The sequence below is a fragment of the Malus domestica genome, chromosome 12, assembly GCF_042453785.1.
Source record: "Malus domestica chromosome 12, GDT2T_hap1".
Lineage (NCBI taxonomy): Eukaryota > Viridiplantae > Streptophyta > Magnoliopsida > Rosales > Rosaceae > Malus > Malus domestica.
In genome coordinates this window covers 22,278,087-22,291,543 of record NC_091672.1, presented here as the reverse complement: position 1 = coordinate 22,291,543, position 13,457 = coordinate 22,278,087, and the positions used below count along the sequence as shown (strand labels likewise).

At 38.2% G+C, this 13,457-nt stretch overlaps 1 non-coding gene across 1 annotated transcript; it reads left to right on the top strand.

The window, feature by feature from the left end:
• The first annotated feature begins 3,332 nt into the window (after window positions 1-3,332).
• On the top strand, window positions 3,333-3,427 carry MIR2111A (microRNA MIR2111a). The gene has a single exon (NR_120969.1). It is a non-coding gene; the product is annotated as a microRNA MIR2111a (primary transcript).
• The last annotated feature ends 10,030 nt before the right edge of the window (window positions 3,428-13,457 follow it).

Here is a 13,457-nt window from a genome sequence, read left to right as displayed (position 1 = left end):
TTGTGGAAATGGCTAAGTGTCTCATGTTAGAGAAGGAAATTCCATTTGAATTTTGGGCTGAGGCAGTCAATACCTCAATGCATATCCTGAATAGATGTCCAACCAAAGCTTTAAATAAGAAAACACCTTTTGAAGCTTACAGTGGGAGAAAACCTGGAATTAAGCATCTAAAGGTGTTTGGTTCATTGTGTTATGCTCATGTGCCAAGTCAACAGAGACAAAAATTAGATTTGGCAAGCAAGAGGTGTATTTTCTTGGGGTATGGTAGTTGTGAGAAGGGATAGAGGCTCTATAACATTGAATCTGGAAAGGTAACTATTTCTAGAGATGTTGTGTTTGATGAAGAGGCATGTTGGGATTGGAATGCACAGAAGGAAAGAATGGTGAGTATCCAGATTACTGAGATGTCAGAAGGAGAACAAAGCTATGAAGGAAATGCTTGTGATTCTGAAACACAATGTGAAGCTAGTGAGGAGAATGTTGTGCCAAGCTCAGTTACTGAAATATGTGATCAAGAAAGAATGACAGGTCTACAGGATATTGATCACACTCCTCTCAAGTATAGAAGTATTGCAGAAATATATGAGAAGTGTAATCTGTGCATTATAGAACCAGAATGTTTTGAAAAAGCTGCCAAGGATGAATCATGGCAGAAGGCTATGGAAGATGAAATTTCTATGATTGAGAAGAACAATACTTGGGATCTTGTTGATAGACCATTTGATAAACCAATCATTGGAGTCAAAGGGGTTTATAAAACGAAATTAAATCTGGATGGTTCTGTGCAGAAAAACAAAGCAAGGTTGGTTGCAAAGGGTTATTCCAGAAGCCTGGAATCGATTTTAATGAAACTTTTGCACCAGTGGCAAGACTTGACACTGTGAGAACTTTGGTGGCCCTTGCTGCACAGAAAGGATGGAAATTATTTCAGTTAGATGTAAAGTCTGCATTTCTAAATGGAGTGCTGAATGAAGAGGTGTATGTGGATCAACCATCTGGTTTTGTTATACAAGGCAAGGAAGACAAAGTGTACAGGCTCAGGAAAGCTTTATATGGCTTGAAACAAGCTCCAAGAGCTTGGTATGAGAAATAAATTCCTATTTTTCAAAGGCTGGATTCCACAGAAGTCCGAGTGAAGCTACACTTTATATCAAGACATCTCACAATGGCATTCTCATTGTGTAACTATATGTAGATGATATTATCTACACAGGAAGTTCAAATGAGATGATGGCTAAGTTCAAAAGTGAGATGATGAGACAATATGAGATAACTGATCTAGGATTACTTCATCATTTCCTTGGTCTTGGAGTACTGCAGACAGATAATTACATTTTCTTGCATCAAAAGAAATATGCAAAAATTTTGCTTGAGAAATTTGGACTTAGGGATTGCAAGCCTGTTGCAACACCATTAGCTATGAATGAAAAGCTTTCAAAAATAGATGGAAGTGATCTGGCAGATGAGACTTTGTATAGGCAAATGGTGGGAAGTTTGCTATATTTGACAGCAAGAAGGCCAGATATCATGTTTGCAGCAAGCCTATTGGCTAGGTTTATGCACAATCCTACCAAGAAGAATATGGGGATAGCTAAGAGAGTTTTGAGATACATACAAGGCACTATGAACTATGAAGTTGTTTATGAGAATGGAAAATGAGTAGTGTTGGTTGGTTACTGTGATAGTAATTGGAGTGGAAGTGAAGATGACATGAGGAGTACATCTGGCTATGCATTTAATCTTGGTTCGGGTGTGTTCTCTTGGGCCTCAATCAAACAAAGCAGTGTTGCTCTTTCAACCGTAGAGGCAGAATACATCAGTGCAGCAGAAGCCACTACACAGGCCATTTGGCTAAGATTTGTACTCTTTGATTTCAGGGAAGAACAAGCAGAACCAACTCAGTTGTTGTGTGATAATACTTCAGCAATTGCAATATCAAAGAATCCAGTTCATCATCACAAAACCAGACACATTAATCGAAAATTTCATTTCATCTGAGATGCACTTCAAGATGGTGAGATTGATCTGGTATACTGCAAGACTGAAGAACAAGTTGCAGATATATTCACTAAAGCTTTGGCAAGGGATCGATTTGAATTTTTGAGGACAGCTTTGGGAGTGATTTCAGCACATCACTTAGAAAGGAGTGTTAGTTTATAAGTGTATATGCTGAAATGTAATAAGAAATCAGTTTTAAATGTCAGCCTTTGCATCATAGTCCAAGTGTGCAGCTAAGATGTAATCTTAGAGTAAGTGATAGTTTATGCCATGTGTCATTACCTTATAGGGTAAATGAATGAAGGGCTAGATTTAGCTGATGTGATGAAGGAATATTCTATTCCTAATTCCTTCATGTGCTCAGTGTGCATGTGAATGAAGAGATCATCTCAGTTTTGCTTCTTCTTCAAGCTCTAGCTTTCTCTCTCTAAAATTTCCACTTTCTGTCTCTTAAAACTCTTAATCTCCAGTATTCATAGATTGTTGATTGAAAGAAACTTACATACAAGATAATAGTCTGTATGCTAACAGGTAGGCCATATATATTTATTACTCTAGCCAAGATAAAAGAAGTTGTAGCTATCTTTCTCAAATTTCTGCAACTGAACAAGCTCTGAGTTGGGGATAAAAAGGCACATTTCAGTAGCTAAAGGAATCAAATTTGCTGCTGCCAAAAGCTGATTGAGACCTTGAAATCTGCTGCAACATGTATATAATTGTGGCACTACTTTCCTTTCCGTTTCATCAACCTTGAAAGAGAGAGCTAGCTAGGGAATACTCATGATGAGATGGTGTAAAGTGTAAGCGAAAAGTTTTGGAAATTAAAACCATAAGACGCTTACCTTGGCGTAGAAAGTTTGGTTTAAGCAAGTTGGGTTGAGCAGTATGCTTCACCATCTGCACCTAAGTTTGAATCCCCCTCTCCGTTGTCCAGAGTAGACTACAATATCGCTCTAATACTGTAATACTTCACCACTTTTATGTTTCTATTCCCAAAGTTGATAAAAATCTAAAAAAGAAAAAATGTTGAGAATCTTTTAAAAAGATATCTCTAATCCTCCTGAAAAAGCAGTCAAGGAAGAAACATCATTTTCTTTGGTTATAATTGCTTATAGAAGAACATCTTTTTACAAGGCCCTATCATGCAGCAAATTGCATATTTTAACCTATAAATATACTTTCGGAATACATATCTGCTCACTTTAAGAACCACTATAAATACAGAACTCCATCATGCAGATTGGCCTCACACCTCCTTGCTACCAACCAGCTTCTCCTTTAACTACATTTACTTTCTTCTCCGTCTTCTTCATATAGTCAATGACTCGATATTGGGTTAGGATTGGGTAATCTGCATCCTGAGGTTTAGATCAGCACACACGTATTTGTTGTATCTAGTCCTTGGGATGCAGATTACCTTGTCCTTGCCGCCAATGCAAGAAGACTTGTTAAGCTCATGAGTCATGAGGCTACTACTTAATGCATGTTTTTATTCTTTTATGTTCTTGGTCTTTTTGTGTATTTTCAGGTTATATTCCTTACAATATTGCTCAGATGATTCTTTTATGTTCTCTGCAATTGGACTGAGCAGGAGCTCCAAAACATCTATCATTTTACCCGCCGAGGTGCTTCTAGCTTACTGCAGAGGTAGGATTGCTGTGCTGATCAACTTTTCTGTTTGTGGCACGTATCAAATGATGGGATTTTTTGTGGAATGGGGTAATTTTCTAAACAGTAATTCTCTAATGAGAATAATAAGAACATGAACATTCTGTTATGTTTTTTAGAGAACTACTCCTTGCACCAAACAATTTTTTAGCTATTTGCAAACAATTTCAGTAACTTACAGATCTTGAAATTTTATGATATAACCATTTTCAAGTGATGGAGCATCCTTGAAGATTACGATTCAAACTATATACTATTGCCGGACGGAGAAATTTGCTGTATACTTTGTTGACAGGCTGCTTTGGAATTCTGTCAGGAGCTTTATAGGCAGCTGGTTTCCAAAAGCCTGTTTTTTTTCTCTCTCGGTTGCTATCGGACCGCAGATACAAGGATATAGACCGAACTGTCTCACGATGTTCTGAACCCAGCTCACGTGAGTGAGTGGCATGGCAAGAGGGCGAGTTCGAAGTTTGACAGTAATATTTTTTATCGATGTTGTAACTCTATATCGTTACAGGAAAACCTTGTTTTCCCTTGTTGAAGCTGCTTGGAGTGGTATCAAGAAACATGAGCAGAATCTCCCAGTGTGAAGTGCATACTTGACATTTATGACATCAAAACATGCTTAAACTATTGGTCATATCTACGGTCTGGACGAAAAGGAATCGCCGTCATAACAAATTTTCAATCAAATTTCTGTTAAGGTAACAGAACGGAATTATTTTCCTGATTAGTGCTCACAAATTGTATAATTCTTGTATCTTAGTTTGGTCTTAGGATTGAATTCAAATGAACAGGATGTTTTGGCTAATATAAAGTTTCTGAATCCATAAATTGAAAAATAAATAAATAAACAAATAGAATGGCAACTGGCAAGGCATGATTGATTCGTCCTGTCGGCAGTAGCTGAACACTAAAATAGTTGAGGCATGAAACTGACCATTGTTGATTTGGATTTATGTGAAATTACCCTAGTTCAATAAGATTTGATTTCGTTCAAGAATCGAAAAGCAACTAGCATTTGCCGAGTTCCAACTTGTCTTGGTACTAGTTGACCTTATCACTTTCTGGGCTTTCAATCTGCAGTACTCCCAGCTTCTTCCCTGCTTAGAGTTTTTGCAATCCTTGAACACGAGGAACTCTTTCGTCTCTACATGGAGGCAAATGAAACTTCCACTAAAATGTGTGATGCTGGACCCAAAGTTTTTGCCCACCACACAGTGCCAGGCAGTGCCATAAGCTTCATCAACTTTCTGTTTAGCAGAACGAAGCGTTATAAGCTAGAATTCACAAATAATGTAGCAGATAAGGTAAAAACTCAGTTCTCTTAGCAAACTCGGTTCTCTTAGCAGAGTAAACCTTACATCCAACGGTGAAAGTGAATGTTAATGCAGTTGACTTTGGGTTTGCCACTTCAACTCACGAGGAAAACTTTGGTAGGTTGCCTGACTTTGACAGCTCTCACACCAGGTGTGACTATCGTGTGTAGTTAGAAGGGATTAAAATGTCGAAGACCACATATTTTTGTAAAAGCCACCAACAAATAACGTGGTCGGAGTTCCTTGATACATACTAACCGCACAATTGGGGAAGTGTAACAAAGTAGAAGGGGGAATATATGCTTTAGTATTCACAAGTGAGATTCAGTCTAAAGCAAAACCTTATACCCTATACAAACCAGAAAACAAATAGGAAAATAATAGCACACCAAACCTATAGCATCCCAAGACCTTTTTAATTAATTAACTTAACTAAAAACATTAAGCTTTTTCTCTTAACAGAAAGGAAGTGGTACCCCTTTAAAGATGCTATTTGGACCCAAAAGTGGTAGCTGAGATCGGCTACTTTTGAAAATATTATCCAAATATATTGTATTAAATTGGGGTTTAAGCTAAATCACTGCCATTACACCTTGCTGAAAAAGTTAGCGTTTGGATCCTAATTAATCTCGGTCGTCTTGTGACAATAATTTAATCACATAATTAGATGTGATGACAATCAAAAAACCACTTTTGCAATCCTTGTTTTCTGCTGTTGAAGAATAATATCTTACATAAACAAGAAGTAAAGATTATTTAATTTTGCGGTGCAGTCCTGTGCTTAAGAGCAATGGACTCATCCCTTCTGCACCCAAGTTCTCCTCTCCGTAGTTTGGTCTATATTAAATTAAAATATAACTCGAATAGACAAGTTTTTCGGATAAAAATAATTGAAGCTGTTTGATATAATGAGCAACGGATCGGAAATCAGAAACTTCATAGAGATCAAGAGCGTTGTAAGCCAACTCAATGGCATGGCTCTGCATGTCATCTGGCATATCTGTTTCCCGCACCTCAGCGTTTCCTTCCAGCATCTTTGTCAGCAATGGCAGTGAAGATATTTCTCTGCAGAAGCTTCTAACTATCAAATATATAGTGTAAACAGTAAAGAAAAAAAGGATTGGATTAAGTGGAGGAGGTTTAAAGTTCGTTGAAAATGATTAAGTTCGTTTTGCTCAATCACCTTTTATCACGTTAGTTTGTGAAGGATGAAAACCACCTATGTAGCATCCTACTTCGAGAATTTAAGTATTATATACGTCATTGGTGTAAGATCCCACATCACCTAGGGGTGAGGATTATGTAAGCCTTATATGTATATTTCTATCTCTACCTAGCACAAGGCCTTTTGGGAGCTCACTGGCTTCGGGTTCCATCGGAACTCCGAAGTTAAGCGAGTTCGCACGAGAACAATCTCATGATGGGTGACCCATTGGGAAGTTCTGCTCACGTGAGTTTCCAAAAACAAAACCGTGAGGGCGTGGTTGAGGCCCAAAGCGGACAATATCATGCTACGGCTGAGTCGAGCTCGGGATATGGTGTGAGCCTGGGCCAAGATGTGACAACTGGTTTTATCCAAGGTTTTAAAAAACGCTAGGCGCTAGTCGGGCGATGGGTTGGGGCCTAGCGCCTAGGCCGCTAGGCGGATTTAAGTAAATCTATTGTATTTCATGTAAATAAGTGTCTGTTTATCATGAAGTATTGGAACATAATAAAAATATGGGGAGCAAACATATAACGTGTGTTTATTTAAGTGTTAAATAAGTTTCTTACTGACATGTTTAAAAAAACTAGTGAAGACTCTTGAAATATAGTTAAAGTTTTGATCTCTATATATAAATCTTCCAAATAATTACACAATATATTATTTAATAGTGAAGTGGGTAATTGTTTTTATTATAATTTATAACTTATAAGCCCAATTAGTAATTACATAATATATTATTTAATAGTGAAGTGGGTAATTATTTTTATTATAATTTATAACTTGTGGAAATCAATTAGATAAGATAAGGGGAGTTGGTAGTGGAAATCAATCAGATAAGGGGACATTGGTTTTGACGCCTTGGAAATCAGGAGGCTTTTCCCATTTCCTCTTCCAATCCTCCTCTACTTCTTTGATTGCTCCGCCTATTTCTCCATCGTCTTCTCCGCCTAATTCCCCATCTTCTTGCGTTGCAAGATTGCCCAAAACCTAGTCTAGCGCAGCAAAGATCCTCGAAAACGTTACCGGCTTCGGTGAAGAAATCCGAAGAGTCCAGGTCAAATTTTTCGTTTTTCTTTTCAAGCAATTGCACTGTTTTTCCTTCTATTGGTCTCTCTCTCGCTTTCTTTTCCCTCACTCTCTCTCGCTCTCTCTGTCTCTTTCAGATTTTATGTTGTCGGCCTCTTCTTCTACGCTGTGTAGTGAAACACCGACGTGTAATTTTTTGACAGAACTGCCAAGTTCGCTGCCGAGACCGCCTAGCCCGCCCAGTCAGCCACCTAGACACCGCCTAATACCCTTGCCGATTTATTGAACGTTTTTGGAAAAATCGCGGCGGCGGTCCGACGTCCAGTGCCTAAGCGCCACTTAGGCGACCGCCTTAACTGCGTTTTAGAACACTGGTCTTATCCTTGTAAGAATTACCCATAATAACGAAGTCATACTATAATAGTGACCCAACATGAGCGTAGTAAATGGGTTGCATATGTAAACTCAAGAATCGAAAAGCCGGAATCCACTAGTTTAGAGAGAAAAGTTTAAAGGTTTTTATTTATTAATTAATGATCTTGAATAATGTTGATTACAATAGAAATCATCAGGTTTAAATACACTTAATTCGACCATTGGGAAGTTGAGAGGAGTCTTAGGAAATGTATAAGAAGTAAAACATACGTAATTGACCCAAATCTTATCCTACATTAGACTCCTCCACTTGAAAAGAACTCGTGTCATACCCCGATCCCGATATACGTTCAGAATCAACGCGTGACGTCACCAACTATCCGTAAATCTAACATACATCGCCTTTGGGATATGTACAAAGCATAGCTCAAGATTCGAATCTCATAGTATTTTGCGTACACTTTATGGCTGCATCTAACCTCCTCGTTAAATTGCATACGTACCCTCAATAGGGATCAAGTCATTCATAGTTCACCTTACACTACACTCGAACAATCATCACATAATTTACTTTATTTTCAACATGATACCTCCATCCATCGCATGTAACATATCAAATAACCAACGAGGCACTGTATTATTCTCAAGCCACATTGATCAACCAAAAGAATCATAATAATAACAATCATATCCAACGTCATTCCACAATCCTATCAATTAATCAATTCATGTATCAAAGATGCACAATTTTGACTTTTAACTATGTTAGTCCATCAATGAGATAACATATCATTTCATGAATTTAATTAAAGAGCTATATATAATTCCCTACTTGAATTTTGAGTAGTAACATGGTATATAAATTCACAAGGTCTATTGTGGGTAATTCCCATTCACTTGAATCTAGGGTTCTAGACTAACCTTATGGAAATGAGCAACAACAAGGATTCTGGATCACTCAACGAAATCCAACAACATTCCAGACCACTCAATGGAACCAAAATATCAAGTAGTTTCTTGTAATCTACCCAGACTTGTCACATGTAAAATCAATGCCTACATCATGGGAATGGTATACTGGGCAAATCAGACACTTGGATAAGCTGTAAAGCTCAGGTGAGTGACAATAATACAAGTATGTGATATTCAATAAAAACATGCCATCGATCACAATCTATAAACATCAAGTATAGAATGATGCTTTATGAAATCATAATCAAGTCGCTGAAAACATCGAAGGAGTCACCCAAACATCCAACGGCTTTTCTAATTCAAACCATAAGATTCTCAAAAATCATCATTCATATGTACATTAGAAACTAGGACTAGAGGGACGCAGTTCGGCCGAAGCCTATATAAGTAACCAAACAGGAAATGGCCCCCGAAAACGGATTAACCAAGCAAAGCCACCCTTGAGAAAGTAACCAAGCAAAGCCATACTTGACCAATCCCGAAACTACTGAGCACCGGTCAACGTTATACCGTCAAGGACTCAGAAGAGTTTCCCTCTAACCAGGAGGCCAATCACAGCGCGACACGTGTCGACATCAGAAGCCAATAATAGCGCGACACATGTCAACATCATAAGTCAATCACAACACGACACGTGTCAATGTCAGAATGAAACTAGAAACTCTCTTCTATAAATAGAGATCATTCTCTCACAATATTTCCTAATGTCATTTATACTAAATCATTCACTAGTACTCACTAATTGAGAGCTTGAACCTATGTACTTGTGTAAACCCTTCACAATTAATGAGAACTCCTCTACTCCGTGGACGTAGCCAATCTTGGTGAACCACGTACATCTTGTGTTTGCTTCCCTATCCCTATCCATTTACATATTTATCCACACTAGTGACCAGAGCAATCTAGCGAAGGTCACAAACTTGACACTTTCTGTTGTACCAAAGTCCTCACCGATTTTGTGCATCAACACGGATTAACCAAGCAGAGTCACTCTTAAATACGTTAGGAAGTGATCACCCAACACGGATTAACCAAACATGATCACTCTCTAAGTATATATGGCCATAAGGATTGCCCAGCGCGGATTAACCAAGCACGATTCATAAATAGTATAGTCCCCCAATGCGGATTAACCATGCAAGACCACTAGTGACCTCCCAACGCGGATTAATCAAGTAGAGTTACAGCTACAGAACTGTTAGGCAATGATCACCCAAAACGGATTAACCAAGCATGATCACCCCTAAGTATAAATGGCCATAAGGATCACCCTACGCGGATTAACCAAGCACAATCCATAAATAGTATGGTCCCCCAACACGGATTAACCAAGCAGGACTATCCATGTACGGCTACATGGTGTAGACTCGGTGTCACTTAACCTTGTGACATTAGGGTAACGGTCCCCTACTAGCCCTCAGTTTAATAAGCATTTCAATATGCACTTCAAATCACTTTTTCACAAATATTTCCAATCCATGAATCAAATCACATTTGATAAAAATAGATCGATGGCCAATTATAAAAATCACATTTTAATAGAAAACACATTTATAAAACCAAGCCATATCCACAAAAGATGCTAATATAAGAAAACAGGGTATAACCATATCACACATATATTAAAATCACTCATTGAGACAAGTCCGCAAAGCCTCACTGAGTCTCTAGTAATACAAAAGGTTTAAGACCTATTGACCAAAAGTCAACTCTCAGTCAATGGTGGGGTCCACACCCTAGCAATTTAATCTGAAAGATCCGCACATAATATTCCGGATCCATGACTTCCTAAGGTCTGCATACTAAAATTTAATTACGATCCAACGGTTGGATCTCCGCCAATCACAAATTCAAGTGGCGATCAACGTTTTATTTTATGAACTTACAAATCCAATTCAGGAATATTCGTATGTCAGATTCTCGATCCGTAAGTTTCTATAGTCCTCAAATATTACGTGCTATTACGCATTAGATTTTGGTGATGATCCAACGGTTGGATCATCGATTCATATAATGTCCAAGTGGCGGTCTCTATCAAAACTATAGTCATACAACGAGATTTTGTCAATCGAATGTCACATATGGAATCAGGGTATCCAAAATAGTCTATGAGGGGTAGGTGAGGTCTTGGCCCACACGCCGCTGCATGTGGTGGCCAACCATCCTGACTTGCCAGAAAATTCAACTATTTCCAAAAATTACAAAATTTTACAAGCATGTAGATCTCAGTGAGGGGAGCAATTTTCCTCAAACTCGCCGGAACCCTAGAAAAGGGTGTGCTTCGATTCGACTTCCATACGAACTCCTACACCTCCACCAATGCTTGGGCTTTGTTCCTGGGGTTGAGAGGAACCTTTTTGTGGTAGTGGTGGTGGTCAGGACCTTCAGAATTGGTGTCTCGCCAGAACACCCATGGACCCAATGGGTTCCGTTCCTCCCAAAATCGGGCCTAATCAAAGTGGTTTTTGGGTGGGAATGAAAGAGAGAAGGCTAGGGAGTTGTTAGGTAGGAGTGGAAGGTTGTTAATCACCAAAAAAATGGACGGAAAACCCGTCGGAAATGTCTACCCGAACCGAGTCGGGTTGTTGTGTAACGGGTCAAGAGGAAAAGCCTTGGTTGGATGCCACTCACCTCTCTCCTTTCCCTCCATGATCTCTCCCCTCATTGGTTCCCCTATTCCCTCCTTTCTCTCCCGCAAGAGAGATTTTTCATTGTGACTGGTACACGGAATGGTACACCACGTGTCATTATACAAATTGTGGGATATGTGCGCTAAAAAGTTAATAGCTTAAAAAATAAAATTTCCCACCACACCTATTAAAACACGTGGTGTACCACTTGTGTTCCCATCACAACTAAAAATTTCTCCTCCCGCAACCCCTTCTTTTTCCTCTTTCTTCCCTTTTTTTTCCTTCCTCCCCCCCGTTGGTCTATCCTCCTCCTCCTCTGTTTATTTTTCCTTGCTGCCATTTGGCAGCTCCCCTCCTCCTTTTTTATTTTTATTTTTTTTAGGAAACTTCTAACATCCATAACGTTTCCTTTCTTATTCTGGTTCACAAACAGCCTTCGCCTATGCGTTCGTGGGTCGAAATCTATTTGAAAACATTAATTGTGATCTCGAAAGGTCAACGAATTTTAAAGATTAATTACGAAAATTCAAACCCGATAACTATTCGATTTAATTCCCAAAATTTACGGAATTAAAATTAACTAATAAAAATAACGTAAACATGAGATACGAATTTGAATTACGAGATACGTAATGAATAGTGAAATTTCGGGGAGGGATTTCACAACTCAACCATGAGTTCTCCTTGAAATGATCTTGATAGCTAATAGACAACACCCTTGTTAAGCAAATAAAAATTTCAACTCGAGAAGCCCGACTTTTAGGCCTTGTTTGGCACATCGTATAAGACATTGGATAGTACAAATAATATGGTGTACGGTGTTTGGACTAAATAGGCACCGGATTAATTAATCCAGGCCTACCTTTTTTACACGGTGTTTACCCGCTTGCTTATACCGTCCAAATTCACGGTATAACTTAGTCGGGCTCGCTCTCGCTTCCTCTCTAGAGGCACTCTTCCGCTCCATGCGCTCTCTTTTCCTCTCCAGAGGCACTCTTGCTCTCATCCCAGGTTCATCTTTTCAGTTTTCTTCTTCTGGGATTCCACCCCTCCCTCTATTCTTCCCCCTCCTATTTTTCTTTCAATTTTTTTTTTCAATTGATTGAATCTAGTTATTATTTTCTCTCTAATTATGCAATTGATTATGTAATTTTGTGTTTTAATTAGAATTTTTGAATTTTAGGGTTTGCTATTGGGGTCGAATTTAGAGTTTGTAGTTGGTGTTGAACTTTAATTAGAATTTTAATGATTGGGTAGAGTGGGAGTGTGCAGGTTCACTTACGTAAACAAAACTTTGTCTCTGTCTCAGCTCCCGTTTCACTTGCTGTCTCGCAGCTGCAACATAACCATACAGACAACTGGGTAAGCCAATTTCTCTTCGCTCTTGTTCTCTCTCTCTCCATCACCGTCTATGCCCTGAAAATTAGATCCCAATAAAATGCTGTTCTTCTCAGTTTTTGCATCACTCCCTCTCAGCTTTTATCCATTTTTTAATTTTTATGTGAATTTTACTTTTTATCTGGATATATATATATATATGTGTGTGTGTGTGTATGTGTGTGTGTGTGTGTGTGTGTGTGTGAATAATTTCGGACTAGGGTTGTTGAATTGTTGATTGGCATTTATTCCACTTTGTAAAGTAATTGCCTTTTAGAAAAAAAGAGAGTGTGAGTGAGAAATAGAGAAGAAGGGAGAGTTGCTGCTCTTCTGATGTTTCGGCTTAATTTTGATGCAACATGACACTCAATTTTGATGCAACAAGAGGTTATGAACTTGCATTTGTATATTTTATGAACTTGGATATGTGGTTGGATTATATAACGTAACAATTGTAGTTGTTTTTTTGTGAACCTTCTTTTATGTTATTGGAAAATATTTTGAATTTGATGTATGGAATTTACTATTTTTCTTTGTTATTTGAAAATTTGTGTGGTTTTCAATAGGTATAAATATGAGAAAAATTCAACAAACAAAGAAAGATTTGTTAAATTTTTTTTTCTTCTTTTGTCCTATCTGGTTTAGTACCAAACACAGTATAAATAATACGGTCATTAATCCGATACTGCACCAAACGCCCGACTAATTTAGTCAGTATTATCCGGTGGCTATTTATCCTATCCGACAGAAATAGTCAGTACAGTCCAAACTGCCAAACAAGGCCTTAGTGTACTCAAGTGAAATAATCATCAAATTAATTCCATAAAAAATATTGAAATATGTCAATCGATGATAAAAAATTTCTCTCTCCAATTTTCTTGTTTG